At 32.7% G+C, this 17212-nt stretch overlaps 1 long non-coding RNA gene across 1 annotated transcript; it reads right to left on the minus strand.

Annotated features, from left to right (window-relative positions):
* Positions 1-485: 485 nt before the first annotated feature.
* Positions 486-16661, minus strand: LOC134682131 (uncharacterized). Its single transcript, XR_010100800.1, has 3 exons — positions 16548-16661; positions 1315-1421; positions 486-832 (listed from the first exon to the last, which is right to left on the minus strand). It is a non-coding gene; the product is annotated as an uncharacterized LOC134682131 (long non-coding RNA).
* Between the last annotated feature and the right edge of the window lie 551 nt (positions 16662-17212).

The raw sequence follows: 17212 nt of genomic DNA on the forward strand, positions 1-17212 counted from the left end.
GCAATTTCATGTACATCGATGACTCGAATCCTGGATTTTAGTTGTATTTGTTGATCAACTTTGGAACAAATTACTCAGGGAAAAGGGTCTTACTTGCAAAAGACAGAACGAAAGATGTTCATTCTTTTATGATTTTTTTCTTATCCATTTATCAACTTAATATTCTAAAAATAATTTATTCAAACGCCTGTACCTTCTCATTGCTTGTCTCATGTCAAACAAACATAAAAACAAATCTGTTGATTTAGTTTCCATTCACAATGCAGAGCATGCTACATGTATCAAGTGTACGAATGGTAAACTATGTTTCCCTTTTGATTTTTGTTTGGTGTTTTTTATCGATTGATTGCTGTCGGATTCGAATGTGTTGTTTTTTTTTGGAGGAGGGACAGGGACCCAGTCCTCTATATGGAGCTACATGAATGAGCTAGCATAAACTTTCTACATGTCCCACACCATGGAAAAGACTATTTCAATGTTTTGTACTTTAATGTTTCATTTAAAACTAAATTTTCTCTTTTTAGAATTTATCTGTAATGTTCATACACTAATTTTAATTTAAATTGTATATTATTATGAACGAGCGTCTAGTTTGGAAAATATACACTCATGGCAAGTTATTACAGGTTCCTTCGGTCTCTTTAAAAATACACCACTGTATGTCTCTTACAGTATTGTTTAAATGTTCTCCCCTGCACATAATTACTATTAGTATCCATGGATTCTTTTATTCATTTGTATGTTACAGTCTTGTAGGATGTTGATTCAATGATAAAATCCTGTTAAATAAACCGTATTAGACTCTTGGAATTCTTCATTCTGTTGCTGAAATCTAGAAATAAAATTCAGGGTACAATTTTCGTAAAATAATCATCAAATACTACGGTAACCTTACCAATCATGGTTACTGTTAAGGGATTTAAAGATGAGTCCACACATTTCGCATTTCTGACAAGTGCAATGGTGAGATTAAGGAATGCTTGTGACTTATAATTTATCATTGCAGTCTCCATGATAAACTAGAACAAGATATTTCTAATAATAACATTAACGGTACCAATTTTTCTGCACCAGATGCACATTTCGACAATACATGTCTCTTCAGTGATGCTCGTGGCCAAAATATTTCAAATCCAAAGCGTATATAAAAGATGAAGAGCTATAATAAGTTAACCAATTTTACCCTTAAAATTAGATCTATGAATATTTTTTAGTTTTTGCTATAATTTTTTTTAATTATCCATAGTTATGGATCGAGTATTATACACATATATATTTTTTTAAATTCTGTATTTTACTGATAAATATACTCACTTTTAAAGTCAACATCACACTTTTACACTAACAGCAGCAACTGCAGGTGAGCTACAGAGTTCTGTGGATCCATTTATCCATATATCCCTATGAAGATTTCTTTTTCCCTAGTTTGGTAAAATAATTAAACTCATTAGTATGCAGAGGAAAACAGTTTTTTACAATTTTAGATAAGTTAACGGACAATGATAACGGATAAAAAATTATGAATATAGCAAAGTGGGCTAAAACAAATATGACAACCAAATCTTTTAAATGGATTTTTGAAACTTTTCTGTAGGCTGATAAGACTTAAAAGAAATTATTTTGCTCAACATTCCCAGAGCATGAGGAAAATTAATTCTCTGCAACTTAAAATGCAGGAACTAAATTGTGTACAAATTAAAATAAATTAAAAATGAAGCTTTGCTGCAGTAAAATATAAACTTGCGTAGCAACAGATCAAAATGATTAGATCTATTCGTCAACCTCCCCCCTCCCAAAAAAAAAACCATCAAATGATTGTCCCCTTAAAACAAAACAACCCTGACCATGGCAACCATAAAAGAACCATTGTAGAAAAGTTACAGATTTCATTACAATTGACCCGGAGACAAGTTATAAAGTGACACAGTTTTGAGGGCAACATCCAGTGGCGGATCCAGAAATTATCATAAGTGGGGGCCCGCTGACTGCCTAAGAGGGGCCCAGCTCTAGTCAAACTTCAGTGATTCCCTATATAAGCTAGCTAATTTGTTTTCCCAAAAAGAAAAGGACAGTACAAAATATGTTAAGAATCTAATCTAAAATCAAAATCAAAATAATCCTCGAACAAAATAAAAATTGATATATAGAAAAGGTGACTAGATGCTCTGCAAGGGAAATTTGCATATTTCGAATTCTACTTAATATGTTATTTACCAGCAATTTAAAAAAATAATAAATACATATTTGAGCAATAAAACAAAGAATTTTCATCATAGGATCGGGATATTGTAACATGATAAAATAATTCGAATGTGAAATGGTTGTAGCTAACCACGGATCCAAGAAAAGACACGTATTATATAATTATGTCAATAAACACGATATTAAAATAAGAAGATGTGGTATAATTTCCAATGAGATTTCTGTTTACTACAAGCTATAGCTATTGGAAGAAAAAGCTCCAGTAAAATTAAATTTTATCAAGCTTAACTTAAAGGATTGGAGAGGACTTGTTATCTGAAAGACAGAGAAAACAACATGATTTTTTTTTTTATATCAGGCACTTTTCAATATTCCCAACTATAGAATCCGACAAACTAACGAAAAAGTTTTTTTTTAGTGAGAACAACAATTTATCAAACCACATTTATATCTTCAATATAAAAATAAAGAGATGTGATATGATTTTCAAAGTTTAAAACATAAATGGATTTAAGCATGTATAATCGGCTATAACAGATTCCGACATGAAAAATAAGAATGAATACACAAACTGACGGCCTAATTCACAATAAAACAATTTAAGAAAAACATATATATGACATACACGAACCAACGACAAACACTGAACTACGGGCTCTTGACTTAAAACAGGTACATTAAGAATTTGGCGGGTTAAAAATGTCTGTGTGTGCTCATTTCTCCCCAAAACTATCACAACACAAGACCAAACTATAAAAAAAAACAGATGCTCCGCAGGGCGCAGCTTTATACGGCCGCAGAGGTTGAACCCTGAACGGTTGGGGCAAGTATGGACACAACATTCAAGCTGGATTCAGCTCTAAATTTGGATTGTGATTAAATAATTGACACAGCATAGGTTTCTGACACAGAATGAATTTGGTACAATGAATTTAAAATTTTTGTTTTGCCTTTGAGCAATTCACTATGCTGTTGAATATTAATCCTCTCCAAAAATGTTTGAAGAAATTTTCTTTTTATCTATGAAGTTTTAAATGAGAAAAATTGACCCCCCCCCCATTTTTTTTCACATCCCCCTATCCTTTATTCCAAAACTGATCTCAATTCAAATTTCTAATTGAGTTTGCAACAATAATTACTCATTTAAATACATCATAAAATATTATAATGTAAAAAAGTGCTTGTTATCACTGAATGGTAAAGATTGTTCTAATTTATCAGTCGGTAGTAAAAGTGAATATACATTGTATATTGTATAAAACAATGATTTAAGTTGATTCAACTACCTATTCTGGACAAAGAAAGATAACTCCAATTGAAATTATTGCTATTGCACAATATTGTGCAATTAGATATTTCTTGCTATTGCGCAATACTGTGCAATTGAAAATACTTGCTATTGCACAATACTGTGCAATTGAAGATTTCTTGCTATTGCACAATACTGTAGAATACGTTTATAAGTTGGAAAACTTGTGTCTAATCCATTTGTCTCTTTTTGGAACAATAAAATATGTTTAAACTACAATACTGTGCAATTGAAAATGTCTTGCTATTGCACAATACTGTGCAATTGAAGATTTCTTGTTATTGCTGAGTACTGTGCAATTGAAAATTTCTTGCTATTGCACAATACTTAATATAATAATTTTAGATCCTGATTTGGACCAACTTGAAAACTGGGCCAATAATCAAAAATCTGTTTGGATTCAGCATATCAAAGAACCCCAAGAATTCATTTTTTGTTAAAATCAAACTAAGTTTAATTTTGGACCCTTTGGACTTTAGTGTAGACCAATTTGAAAACAAGACCAAACATTAAGAATCTACATACAAAGTTAGATTTGGCATATCAAAGAACCCCATTAATTTAATTTTTGATGAAATCAAACAAAGTTTGATTTTGGACCCCAATTTGGACCAACTTGAAAACTGGGCCAATAATAAAAAATCTAAGTACATTTTTAGATTCAGCATATCAAAGAACCTTCAGGATTCAATTTTTGTCAAAATCAAACAAGTTTAATTTTGGACCCTTTGGACCTTAATGTAGACCAATTTGAAAACGTGACCAAAAATTAAAAATTTACATACAAAGTTAGAATCGGCATATCAAAGAAACCCAATTATTCATTTTTTTATGAAATCAAACAAAGTTTAATTTTGGACCCTTTGGGCCCCTTATTCCTAAACTGTTGGGACCAAAACTCCCAAAATCAATAATAACCTTTCTTTTATGGTCATAAACCTTGTGTTTGAATTTCATAGATTTCTATTTACTTATACTAAAGTTATGGTGCGAAAACCAAGAAATATGCTTATTTGGACCCCTTTTTGGCCCCTAATTCCTAAACTGTTAGGACCGAAACTCCCAAAATCAATACCAACCTTCCTTTTGTGGTCATAAACCTTGTGTTTAAATTTCTTAGATGTATATTTACTTATTCTAAAGTTATGGTGCGAAACCAAGAAAAATGCTTATTTGGACACCTTTTTGGCCCCTAATTCCTAAACTGTTAGAACCCAAAATCAATCCCAACCTTCCTTTTGTGGTCATAAACCTTGTGTCAAAATTTCATAGATTTCTATTTACTTAAACTAAAGTAACTGTGCAAAAAACAAGAATATGCTTATTTGGGCCCTTTTTGGCCCGTAATTCCTAAAATGTTGGGTTCAAAACTCCCAAAATCCATCCCAACCTTCCTTTTGTGGTCATAAACCTTGTGTTAAAATTTCATAGATTTCTATTCACTTTTACTAAAGTATTAGTGCGAAAACTAAAAGTATTCGGACGACGACGACGACGCCAACGTGATAGCAATATACGACGAATTTTTTTTCAAATTTTGCGGTCGTATAAAAATCAGTTGCAATGATCGGATCATCATTTAATACTATCAATGACGATATCAGATCAGGTGCGGGATCCAAACCACGGAACACCCTGAAACTTAACACAAAATAAAAAAATTCGAAAAACTTGAATTGGGTTTCAATCACCAAAACTCCCTCTCCCCTCATGCCGGATCCGCTAATGCAGACTCAACTTTTGAGTGGGTCATTTAGGTTTAAAAAAATTGATAACAATACATAATAACTAACTGATATTAAATTGTAACCGAAAAAGGAGAGAAAAATCATTCCAGACGTATGTTGCAATGGATTACAGTAGTTTTAATAAATATTTATATGACAGAAGTATCATGGAAAACCTAAACTGATCATGAATGTGTCAGAAGAGGTAGTATACACGGTTTATGTTCTTCTCATACGTACATATATTATGATAGTATGATACTAAATCCTTATGATTGTGCCTGATATTCATATGATGAAATCATAATTTTTCTATCAGTTTAATTGAAGTCTGGAGCTGGCATGTCAGTTAACTGCTAGTAGTCTGTTGTTATTTATGTATTATTGTTACTTTGGTTACATCTAATGACATCAGACTCGAACTTCTCTTGAACTGAATTTTAACGGCGTACTGTTGTGCGTTAACTTTACTTTTCCACATTGGCTAGAGGTATAGGGGGAGAATTGAGATCTCATAAACATGTTTAACCCCGCCGCATTTTTGCGCCTGTCCCAAGTCAGGAGCCTCTGGCCTTTGTTGGTCTTGATTATTCTAATTTTAGTTTCGTGTGCATAATTTGGAAATTAGTATGGCTTTCATTATCACTGGACTAGTATATATTTGTTTAGGGGCCAGCTGAAGGACGCCTCGGGTGCTGGAATTTCTTGCTACATTGAAGACCTGTTGGTGACCTTCGGCTGTTGTTTTTTTCTATGGTCGTGTTGTTGTCTCTTTGACACATTCCCAATTTCCATTCTCAATTTTAGTAGTAAGCATCTATCTAGTTAAGAGTTATAATTAGTAATATGCCACTAGAAGCTATTACAGCAAAATGCAATGAGTGTGTAGGTAAAGGTAATACCTTTGACTAGCTAGCTTAATTGTTAGCCGGACCGTGAAGTCATACCAAGGTGAAGTAGCCTACCCTCCTTTCGGAGTAGTCTAGTTGGCCAAACGATGAAAAGAAAAGCTCCCAGGATTGTACAGGAAGTTTCAGAGTGATTGTACAGTAAACTTGCAAGCGATTGTACAGTCATTAAAAATATCCAACATGGAGAAAATGAATATATTTGGATTTCTACTGGAACAATGAACCTCGCATTTTCCCGTTTCTAAGCCTCATACATATAAATTTCAAGACACTATACGTATATTGTCTAATTACAAGAAGCAATTATAAAAAAAAGAGAAAATCTTCACGGGAATGTTTTAAAAATCTAAAAAGTACCTTATTCATAATATGGGTTCGCTCTCCGTATATTAAAAGTGAATTTGCGTTTGGTGTACTTTAGCTAGAACTTATTATAAGAACGGAAAGTTTAACATTTGTTCCACGGTGGGTATGATTGTCCTGCGAGAGAACGTACTGTGCTGGTGATTCGGTCCTGACGGGTGCTGGTGATCAATGAAAAAATGTAAACAAAGACGAAAATGATGATTTTTGACGTTTTCACTCATAAAAATGGAAGAAAACAGTTGAGATTTTTCAACTTCGTTTCTTATGGGTTCATATATAAACCATTAAAAAATTGACTTTCTAAACTGTTTTAGTAAGCGTAACACAAAAATGCTCATTTTCAGAAAATCTCGAACTGAAAAAATAAAACAAAAATGCTCATTGAGTCCGCTTTCTTTACCGCAATCCACACGACAAAACAATTTTGTGAAAAAACGTTGCAATTTATTAAAATTTAGCCTTTTCTCAATTCATTCATGTCCTGATACTGTGCTGGTGGGTCCTGTCATTGTGCTGGTGGGTCCTGATACGGTGCTGGTGATTTTGGATAAAAAGTTGGTCATATTTGAAACAAATGTTACAAAATCAGTAAAATTAGCCAGATAATTGTTGCCAACAGGATCTATAACTCCTATTTTAGCTCTTGTGCATCCATTTGGCTGTTTACTATGTGTTTTCAAATGATCTGAACTTGTATTACATAATAACATAAAAGGGCAACATCTTTCGTCCAACATCAGATAACAATATATAGTATCTAAAATAAGTTAAAAATTCCACAATACTATATAATTCATTTTATGTGTCGATTTGTTAGTTTAAACATATTTATTTTTAGTGGATTGGGAAACAAGTTTTGCAACTTATATTAATCCCTGTCCACTTTGCGGGTGCGAGTGCTGCCTTGTAGCGGCATTAGCCTACTCTTTGTCGAAATCTACAAGGGTGTCTTTAACGTGCAAGAGATATGGCTCTCTCTTAACACGGGTCAGCCATTTATCGTCCCCTTCCGACGGACTATCATCGTTTCCTTAAGACCATACTCGCAAATGGTGTCAAGGGAGAGCCGAAAATTGAGTTCCTGAAATTTTCATCCCAAACGGGAATCGAACCAGGAACCTTTGTGTTAGTAGTCCGATGCTCTAACCACTACACCACGGCTCTCACGAAAAAAATCGAAAAGAAGAGACTTTTTTTAATGTCATGATTATCTGTCGCTTTCTAGATCTATGCTTAGCATTTATTTCAGATGACATGGACTCCTCACCCTGCTGACCCTGCTGCCTTTGATAAATTTATCCGTATACATATATTGATAGATAAACAAAAGGCTGCAACACGTATTTTTGTATTTAAAAAGATTCGTTGTAACGAGAGTATTTGTGGTGAATGGAAACTGTGAGGGTCACAATCTTAAATTGCTTATAAATGTTGCTGGACCCAGTTTCGTTATCTGATCTGAATTTTCTAAAATGTGCAAGGTAGATAGACATATTGATTTTTTTTTACTCGGTAATGAACCATTGTGTTGATCCCATGCTAAACATAACAAAAATCTCTGTGCAAAGGTCTGTGAATTCTCTACAAAAATAGTGATTTTATTTTCACCAAATTCTCTTTTTCTACTAAATACAATAATGAACCATAAAAATAATGCTTTGCAAGAAGTTTCCCCTTGATATATGTACAAAATTATATCTCTATTATTCATTGTCTGTGCTGTGTTGATACTATTGCAGTTTGCACATTTCGGAATTGACAGGCCACAGGAGCGCTTATAAACCGTACACGAAAAGATAAAATATTGATACAAGTACTTGATTTGCATCTTTGAACCCCCACCCCGGCTTGTTTTTTTTAGGAGCCTGTGGTGTCTAAAAATGGTCGATTACAGACAGCCAAGTACACATTTTCCAGGCGTGTTATTGTTGATTGTTAAAGTCCCGAAGACGGATAGATGGAAACAAAAATGTTTGATATATCTGGCTTTAGATTTATTTTTTTTTAAATTTAAATTAAGGCTACATTTTTATATAATAATTCTATGAATTCACAATATAAAAAAATGCAGAAAAAAAATGAATGAAGTGAAATATCTTAGTAAGGAGTCATTACTACAGAGATGGTGTGTTTGACACACAAAACATAAAAGCTTAGTGATATTTCCAATATTAAAATAAAAGTGTATTTTAGTTGGGTATAAAAAAAAAATTTCCGTTTAATCATTTTCAATTTTAATCAAGGCACATTTTATTTTTATTCATGAAAAATATTTAAATATAGAAAAGAAGGACACATTGTTCACCTCCACCCCCGTAATTCTTTATCAAAAATATTTATTTTGAAATGAAAAAGCTAAGAAATGTTAATTTTGTTAGTGTTCTCTAGGTTATCTCGTCTTCATTCTCTGACATATTCTAGCCTGCCCTTTCATAAAATAGTGATTTTTTTCGTGTTCTATCGATCTTTTGAAGAAAGAAAAAAACCCTGATAAGATAAGATACATTTTTCTTTTACAATACAACTTTTAAATCTTACGGGAAACTATTCCAAGCTTTCACTGTAACCTCGCTCTAACTTATCCCCATTCCTCCCCCACCCCACCCCACCCCAAAAAACACAAAACAAACAAACCCGCAATACTATTGTCATTCTTATAGCCAGCACTCAATTGTTCACAAACAAATGTGTTTTAATCTGCTAAAGACATGATTCAAACACTCAGAAAGTCCTTTGTTCTATATTTTTGCTCTCCATTTTTATGTAAAACCTTTTACATTTTTATTTTATGGGTTATTGTTGAAGGTCCTACGATAACGTATGATTGTTAACACATACTTCCTTTGGTTTCTTATGAAAATGTGTCCATTGACAACAAACATACCACATCATCTACTTTATATAAGTATTGTATAAATTACACCGTATTTTGGTGAAAAATGATCGTAATACCGAAAATCGTAAACAAATTTTCTTATCTTAAAAGGGGGCAAGAAGTGTTCCATTAACAGGCCAAAAAATAAGATTACAGTATATTTAAAAAAAAAATAGAAAAAAGTAGGGGTATTTTTTCTCTCATAATAACAGTAAACAGATTCACAACAATGTCAAATTCCAGAAAGCAGACAACAGCTAATTAGTCAATAACAGTACAGCATCAATGATCTTGAATATATGCCACTTTTAGCTAAAATATAAAAGCACAGAACCAGGACATAGGAGCACAGAACCAGGACCATTTTTCTCATCAACAGCACAGCGTCAGGACAATTCCGTTTAACGAACTTGCACGACTTCTGCAATATAATATTGTTGTAATATACTTTGCATGGTACTTATGACACATCAGAGAAAAATTAAGCAACAAAACAGTCGTTTTATTGCCGTTCTGATACAATGTAAACAAACCCACCAGCACAGAATCAGGACCCACCAGCACCCGTCAGGACCAAATCACCAGCACAGAACGTTCTCTCGCAGGACAACCATACCCACCGTGTGCTCAGTATAATAAAAAAACACCTAATGACTGGTTGTGCGGGTAATATCAAGTTTGTTGTCCCTTTGCATACCAACTATTGCTCTCGGCTTTGCCTCGAGCAATAATTAGTACCTCAAGGACAACAAACTTGCTATTATCCTCACACCCAGTCAATAGATGTATAACATTTTAGTCTGAAAGAGCATGATTTATATGCTGGTTTTAATGGCCCTTTTACTTCTAGTAGTTTTCAGTTACTACAAATACTCTTATTAAAAATTGTGTCCGGTGACCCGCCAAACTTACCAAGATGGCCGCTATGGCAAAAAATAGAACATAGGGGTAAATATATATTTTGGCTAATAACTCTGAAACCAAAGCATTTAGGGCAAATCTGACAAGGAGTAAATTTGTTAATTAGGTCAAGATCTATCTGCCCTGTCACCTGAATCGTACAATGGGTTGTTGGGTTGCTGTCCCTGATTTGGTAATTTTAAGGAAATTTTGTCCGTTTTCGGTTATTATCTTGAAAACTATTATAGATAGAGATAAACTGTAAACAGCAATAATGTTCACCAAAGTAAGATCTACAAATAAGTCAACATGATGAAAATGGTAAGTTGATCCCTTAAGGAGTTATTGCACTTAATAGTAATTGTTTTACTATTTTTTCGTAAATTTTTGTTATCTTTTACAAAAATCTTCTCCTCTGAAACTACTGGACCAAATTTAACCAAACTGAGCCAAAATCATTATTAGGGTATATTTTTGAAAAAAAATGTGTGCGGTGACCCGGTCAACCAACCAAGATGGCCACCATGGCTTAAAATAGAACATAGGAGTAAAATGTAGATTTTGGCTTATAACTCTGAAACCAAAGCTTTTAAAGCAAAGCCTACAAGGGTTAACTTGTTTATCTAGTAAATGTATATATCTGCTCTAAATTTTTCACATGAATTGGACAACTGGTTGGTGGGTTGCTGTCCCAATTTGTAATTTTTAAAGAAATTTAGCCGTTTTTGGTTCTCTTGAATACTATTATAGATAGAGATAAACTGTAAACAGCATTTATGTTCAGCAAATTAAGATCTACAAATAAGTCAACAAGACCAAAATGGTCAATTGACCCCTTTAGGAGTCATTGCCCTTTATAGTCATTTTTTTTAATAATTTTCATTCATTTGGTAAATTTTGGTAAGTTTTTACAAAATGTGTTCCTCTGTAACTAAAGAACCAAGTTCATTACAGATAGAGAAAATTGTTTGTAGCAAGAATGATCAGTAAAGTATGATCTACAAACAGATCACCATCACCAAAACACAATTTTGTCATGAATCCATCTGTTTCCTTTGTTTAATATGCTCATAAACCAAGGTGAGCAACACATGCTCTTAAAAACCTCTAGTTATCCTTCATTAAAACTGTTTATGTCGTCCCTTAGGCCATTAGTTTATTTCGTCTTAAATGTTTCACAAATTATTTTGTGAATGAATGAATGAACTTTATTCTCACAAAACTACATGTCATAGTTACAGAGAAAATATATATTTACAGTTACATATATGTATATATAAGCATGCACATGTGTGAATAAATAACGTAACTTAACTTGGAGGACTGGCTTTCACCTGTATTGTTTTTATAAACTTACATATTTTTTCTAAAATAATAGTATTGTCTGAATTAAATAAACTATTAAATTTGTATGTACTTGGATTTTTACAGCAATATTCAGGTAAAAATTCCTTTCTCTCTAAATCTAAAGATTTACAAGTCATTATATAATGATATTCATCACCAATTTCGTTTGCGTTGCATAGATGGCAAAGTCTGTTGTTTCGTGACAAGCCTCGCCATCTGCCGGTCTCAATTGGTAAACGATGACTACCACATCTAAATTTGCAGTATACAAATAATAAACTATTAGACAATTTGTTGAGATAATTCTCAAATTTCAAATTATTTTTAAAAATTCTGTAACATAGGCATTTAGGTAAGGTTTCTATCTGTGACAAACATAATTGTGTGAACTGATCTTTAAGCTTTTGCTCCACACTTTTTGATACCCATTTGTCAGCAAAATGCATATTCCAAATATTAGACATTCCACAATTATTAAAAATATTTTTAATATAGATCAACCATTTACTTTCAAAACCATAGTTATTTAAATTTACAAGTAATAATTTATAAAGAACATGAGAAATTTTACACTCTTTACCGTTTATAATTCTGCCCCAAAAATTTATCATACGAACTTTTGCATAAAGAAATAATGGGAATCTGCCTAGTTCTGCATAAACTATACAGTCTGGGGTTGATTGCTTCAAATGTAAAATGAGTTTACAAAATTTTAGGTGCACCCTCTCTAATAAGTCAAAGTTTTCAAATCCCCAAATTTCTGACCCATACAACAAAATAGGTACAACAGCCTTATCAAAGAGATCAAGTTGACATTCAATAGATAAGTTATTAATTCTACTCTTCTTCAAGATAGAATACATAGCCTTTATTCCTTGATCTCGTAAGTATTTTCTAGTTTGTAAAAAAGAACCACTTTTAGAATGCTATCATCCATAGTTTTTTTATACATTTTTTCACTATTTCGTAGTCTAACTTTAAAAATAGTAGACCCGTAATGTTTATACAATCTTAATGACTTTCTATAGTCTTTTCTACTATTTTTACAATCGTGATTAAACCATTCTTTACTGTTATATTCTTCTTTTGAATTATTACAATCTTTCGTAAATACACCAAAAGTTTTTTCTGCTGAATCAAGCAAAATCTTAGTAACATTGGTAACAATTTCATTTACACTATTTTGATCCACTTTACTTATATCATCATGTATTTCTAAGATATGTGACAATAAATCATTGACCTCATCTCTGTTTATGTTACTTTTAAAATCAGTACTCTTTTCATGTTTCCATTTACCTATGTATTTTTCATTATTTCTAAAACATGTATTTTCTTTTAGCATATCTGTTTTTACATTACAATCTAGTTGCAAAAAGATTGGTGTATGAATATCCGAAAATAAATTGCTAAATAGCATTATTTCAAAATCAGCAATTTTGTGAAATACATTTGCCGAGCCCAATACGTAGTCAACTACGCTTGAGTTACGGCTTGTCGGCCTACCAACTTGGTCAGATAAAAATCGACCGTTCAGTATAAATATATTGTTATTTTTACAAAAACTTATAAGCTTTCTGCCATATGTATTAACTGTTTGATCTTGAGAATTTCTTTTCCTCGGTATACCAAGGCCGTCTAAAATGCCTACTTCAGAAAACTCATTAAAATCAATCAATTCATTTACAAATGTATCATCAAAATCATCTATATCATAAAAATCAGCTAAAGAACCAGTACGACTATTAAAATCGCCAAATAAGAAGACATATTGTGAATCTTTATACATATTATGCAGTTCTATCTCTATCTCAGATATAGCATCATCTGCTGTATATAAAGTATTAATAGGTGGAATGTAAATCACACCACATATTAGATCTTGTGGTAATTGTACTAATGTCTTACAAATTTTAAACCAAAATACAAAAGGACAAGTTGAATCAATTGGAGTGATATAATTGTTTAAAGAACTTTTATGTCCAAATGCTAAACCACCTGATCTATAATTTGAGAATTTTTTTCTATTTTTACAATAAAAAGTAAAATTTTCTAAAGATATATCATCCAAGTCATCTAATTTGGTCTCTGAGAAACAAACAATATCATGGTCTTGTAATAAATTTCTAAATTCTGGATATAAGAGTTTAGATTTTAGACCACATACATTTAGTATTAATAATTGTAATTTATTTTTTACTATAGACGTAAAGTCAGTGTGAATAGTATTGACACTTTCACTTTGGTGAAAATCTGTTCCACTCGAGTAATTCGGTTGATAACAACTGTCCTTTAATCCTCCTTGACCTCCTTAACTTGGGGTTTTCGATTTACGGGGGTCTCGACCAGTGTTTCTTGTTTGATGATTTGGACCATGGGTGGTAGTTTTCGGGCGTGCCCCTCGTCCAATATATAACTGTCTTTCATTTGTCTCCATTCTTGCCTCGTCGCTTCTGTCAGGTGGGATGAATTCAGCCCCGTCAATAAACAATCGATCTTTTTTTAGATGAACCTTCCGTTTTTGACTTTTGGCTTCTTTGAAGTAGGGCCACAGTAACTTTCTCCTGTCATTAATTTCTTTGGGATATTGTTCATTCACTCCAAAATGGGTCCCTTTCAATGCCGAAGCAGCGTATCGAACTTGCTCCCTGTCTTTGAAGTTTTTGAAACGACAAACTATCGGTCTAGTATTGTATAAGTGTATATTTTGTCGGTCTTTAACAGAAGATTCTTTTCCAAATCTGTGTGCTCTATGGAAATCTATAGCCGATTCCATTTTCATCTGATTTCTCATGAAGTGTTTGAGTACGTCTTCCGTATCCTCTGTATCATTAGTCAGGGGTAGTCCAGTAAACACCAAATTCTCCCTCATAGATCTTGTTTGTAGATCTAAGTGTCTATCATGTAGGTTACTGAGATCAGATTTTAAATTATCAACATCAAGTGACATATTAAATCCAGCTTGTAACTCTGAGACTGAAGAGGTGACTGTATTATGATCTGTTTTACTTATTTCAAACTGTTCATTGACAAATTCCATGCTCTTTTCGACATCGTCCATACGTTTAGAAACTTTATCAACATTTTTGACGAAATTATTCATGGTTGATTCAAATCTACTTAGTTTTTCATTAACTTTATCTAGGGTTGTGAGTTTTTCAAAAATCTGATCTACTTTGAGTGCGAGGGCCTCTATCATACCCTGAGTATCAGTACCTTGATTCATGGTAGATTGCATAACGGGTTGCATCATATTAGGGAAAGGACTTGAAGTAGTGCCAGTAAAAAATTCTGGTGATCTTTGATTAAACATCTGCATATTAGACTGTGGCATTTGCATCTGTTGCACATTCGGTGACATACAATAGGTATTCATATTCATCTTTTTTGTAGGTAGGTTGTCCACAGAAGTTGGTTTTCCCTCAGACTTTGATTTATTTACTGTTTTTGTTTCGTTTACATTGTTTGTTTTTTTATTTCTAGCGTGAGCACTATTCGTCGTTAACTTACTTGGTTTTTCTCCACTGTCATTTTGTCCTTTCGATTTTTTTCGTTTCGTCCCAGTTTTGCCATTTTTCTTCGAATTCATGTATTACACTAATATGATCATTTTATGTAGTAAAATAGATCCTCACATGAACCACTATAATGTTAATTAATCCATTTTTTCAAAATTTTCAGAGAGAGAAAAATGTATGTCTCTTAATTCTCGCACATGCGCACCTGTCGTAGCCTTTCATAACTAATATACAGTATGGGTATTTGTCATTTTTGAAGGCCCCACGGTTGGTTATAATTGATAATACTACTTCATTGAACTCCAGATGATAGTTGCCAAATTGGCAGTCATACCACATCTCCTTACTTGTTATGATTTTGTATACATTTTTCGTACATGACTTTAAATTTCGCGTCCTGTCTAAACATATACAATGTTTATGAAACATTAGTCGCTTGACGTTAAAAGCAAATAACTAACAATCAATCAATTTAAACTTGTGTTCAATAAGTAGAAAATCATTTGATTTTTTGGGTTAAAAGGGGGAGGTGGCAGGAGGTCTTCGAATATAAATATAGTGGCCTGGCAAGAGCTTGAAACAATAGGCATGCTTAGCGACAAGTTAAAACTTTAGAAATAATAAAAAAATCCGCAAAAAATCGTCCTGCCCCATTCCCATCCTTAGAATAACAAAAGGTCGTACCCTTACTGTCATTGTCCGTGTGTTTTATTATTTGGATCCAGCTAGTTGTCCATATAGTGTCCTACTAAAGGGGGCAACTATTTAATATTCTGGGGGAGGAGGATTTTGAAAATAAACCTCAGCCTTAATTATCACAAAAAATGAATGGTTTGTTCTGTGGTATTGTCAAAATACATAACCTGACTTACAATGTATTGAAAATAAATAACTCTGCAGGTCTATTCGAAAGTATTAGATGGCAACAGTTTCTTCATAAAATTCATTTTTCCAAAAAAACAAGTCGTGAAACACTTCCGAAAACTTCATATTATAAAATTATAAATATTATTTAAATATACTTGAAATGTCTGAAAAAGGGTTTCATTTAACTTGAGCTATATTGTGTCAGAAACACATACCTCACTTTCATTTACGTTATAATTTTATATATACCCAAAATTGGAATAAAAAAGAAGTATCAATTTAGATATTTCTCATCAGACTCGTTATTTTTCCTTAAATCATTTATTCGTTTATTTCAAAGACTATTGTTTTACTTTAACTTTGTCTGAGTTGTCATTATAGATGGTCCGAGTTGTCCCAGGACGGACATGTTCTGCAACCAACTTAAATGCCCCAAGTTTGAACACCTTATTTGATTTCGTGATCACCATACAGTACTATCCAACTGAAATGTGAACTACTTTGAAATATTTCGTAAATTTTTACCTTAAAGAATCCTGGTCCTGAGTAGATTTGGATGTTGTCGTCAGCAAAAGATTAAAACACCGTTCATTGCGGGCTTCCGTTGTCGTTGATTTCTATATAGTATGCAATGTCAGTTTCATCATGGAACACTTTTTCCACAATCAGAGGTTCATTAAGGGATACAAAAAGTTTGATATTCAGTATGCTAATAATATATAACAGTTACGATTTGAAAATCGATTTAAATTTAGGTTACAGTAAAAAAACAATAATAGGTCAATGTCTTAAAGATATAAACTTTTTAGTAATCTGAATAAAACTGGGGAAAGGAAGGGCGCAGTAAAATATCGCCCTTCCCCAGTTTCGCAGTCTCATACATATTTTTTATTAGGGGCTAAGAAACTGGGGGACAACGAGGTTCTACCGAGCCCTTCCCCAGTTTTGCGTCGAGAACAAAAAGTTTATATTTTTCTAACATAGACCTAATATTGTTTTTATACTGCAACATAAATTAATAAATTGATAGCTATTCAAATCGTAACACAAACGACAGACTTATGTTTATCCCTTAATGGACCCCTGATTGTGGAGAAAGTGTGCCATGATGAAATTGACATCGTACACAATATAGCTTTGTTACAATATTTTATATGAAATAAACACAACTTGTTGCAGTATAAAAAACA

Source organism: Mytilus trossulus, chromosome 8 (assembly GCF_036588685.1).
Source record: "Mytilus trossulus isolate FHL-02 chromosome 8, PNRI_Mtr1.1.1.hap1, whole genome shotgun sequence".
In the NCBI taxonomy this organism is placed as follows: domain Eukaryota; kingdom Metazoa; phylum Mollusca; class Bivalvia; order Mytilida; family Mytilidae; genus Mytilus; species Mytilus trossulus.